The 2,247-nt window shown below is 38.3% G+C and overlaps 1 pseudogene across 1 annotated transcript; it reads right to left on the reverse strand.

The window, feature by feature from the left end:
• Positions 1-462: 462 nt before the first annotated feature.
• On the reverse strand, positions 463-1,892 carry LOC309652353 (large ribosomal subunit protein eL43 pseudogene; annotated as a pseudogene). Its single transcript has one exon. The product of its transcript is annotated as a large ribosomal subunit protein eL43 pseudogene (transcript).
• Positions 1,893-2,247: the final 355 nt, after the last annotated feature.

Here is a 2,247-nt window from a genome sequence, read left to right on the forward strand (position 1 = left end):
AAGCCATCCTGCCTATAGAGAGGGTGCATTCTGATTTGCTCTCTGTGAGGGTGGCCTAGGTTGCCCAACCAGGTGAGTTAAGTCTCTCTAATTCAGGGCAGAGAATTAAAGAAAATTAAAAGGCCCACTTGACTGCAGCTCTAAAGTCATGTCCACTCAACAGTTTCATCAGCAAGAATGCTGACATTTTAATCTCCATTTACTGGTCTCCTATGCCTTATTTCTCAGTTGGTTAGAAATTATGAAGGGGGAAAAGGAAGCATTATGTATTGACTCCTTTAAAACCTTAACATCCACTACTCAGGTAGTGTTAATCTCTTGTTCTTCTGGTTTTGTTTGTTTGTTTTTGTTTTTTCCAACAAAAATTAGAAGGATTTTAATGTCCAAGTCTTCTTTTAGAAAGCAAAATTAATGCAATGCAAATAAGAACATTTAGCTAATCAAATTAACAACAAACCAAAGTAATTTTGTTACATAAATTAACCCATTTATTATAGGCTAGCAACATTTCAAAAGGTGGTGCTTCTACTGGTCCTTCAATTCCTTCAGACTTCTGATGGCAGACTTTATTGTGACAGCAGAAGTGGTGGTGTGGTCCAAGCACCACCAGCTACCGTTTTCATGCAGGAACCACAGTGCCAAATGCCCATAGCTCATCTCTTCATCTTGGTTTTGCCACCGAAGGAGCAAGTGTACTTTGCGTGCTGGCCGATTTCAATTTTCTTCACCATTTTCCTGAGGGAAGCACCGTAACGGGTCCCGTATTTACCCACGATTCCGACCTTCTTGGTGCGTTTAGCCATGTCACCAAAACCTAGGTCCGAGCCCAGAGAGCTTGTTCTTCTGTTTATATATCTAACATAGTACTTCTTCTATAAAAGAATAATCGTATTCAGGGACTTCCCTGGCAGTCCAGTGGTTAAGACCCCATGCTTCCCATGCAGGAGGTTCAGGTGTTCGATCCCTGGTTGGGAAAATAAGCTCCCACATGCCACATGGCGAAAAAAAAGAATAATCGTGTTCATATTTTTCGTATCCCCCACTAGGCAGGCCTTCTCAAGTATAAAGATCATTTTATTCTTCTTCTAACCCCAACACCTGGTATCTTGCTAAGTTGCTGGTCTTTATGAGGAAAAAAAAAGGATATTTCCTTTTGAATTACCTTTGAAATAAAAGCTTCTCAAAAACGGTTTTCAAAGTTTAATTAGATTCCATCCACTAGTTGCTCATCTATATGCTTACTTATTAGCCTTTTAATAAACTCTTAATATTAGGAATGCTAACTCTAATGAAAACCATGTTGCCCTGCATCTAGATTATATCTCCTTAATTACAGGTTCTGCAAGTTTGCCTCACGGAGGGGAGCCCGTATGATTCAATGACCTTTGAACTAGATAAGAGAAAATGCACCCAAAGGTGGATGCTAGAGTTGGATGAACCAGCTCCTGATGAATGGGCAAAGTATGCAGTTTCAGAGCTGAGAGCAGCGTGGGAAGAAAGAGCCCAAAAAGAAAGTAATAAGAAGGCACAGATATACTAAAGTGTAAAAATGGAGGTGATTATAAAGGTATCCGGAAACAGTTGCTTGGAAGCTGTGTGCTCATATGTTGAGACATAATATCATAGTTGGGTGAACCTGGAAGACCACAGCAATACAAGGTTCCTGCTTTGACATCTCTTACAGTGTGGTCCCATAGAAAGAGAAAAATAGTAGTCTAAAGTACATGATATGGATGCTTTGATTTAAACATCTTCTCAGGATGGGAATTCATAGTTAGATGTCAAAGAAAGGGCCAGATGAAAGCTTCTACAAGGGTTTCATTGTAGGGTAGTGGATAGTGGTGTTATTGCAGTCCAGAAATGAATCCCCCGGTTTTCAGATTAAAAAAACAAGTTTAAAAAAATCTTTTAATTGAGGTACAATTGACATAACATTGTATTAGTTTCAGGTGTACAATGTAATGATACAACATTTGTATGTACTGCAAAATGATCACCACAATAAATCCAAGTTAACATCTGTCACCACACACAGTAACAAAATTTTTTTTTCTTGTGATGAGAACTTTCAAGATCCACTCTCCTACTTTCAAATATGCAATACAGTATTATTAACTATAGTCACCATGCTGTATATTACATTCCCATGACTTAGTCATTTTATAACTGGAAGTTTTACCTTTTGATCCCCTTCACGCATAAAAACAAGTCATTTTTAATTATTTTACTCAAAAGAGAACCAGTCAA

The sequence above is a fragment of the Balaenoptera physalus genome (assembly GCF_965194825.1).
Source record: "Balaenoptera physalus genome assembly, chromosome: X".
Classification (NCBI taxonomy): domain Eukaryota; kingdom Metazoa; phylum Chordata; class Mammalia; order Artiodactyla; family Balaenopteridae; genus Balaenoptera; species Balaenoptera physalus.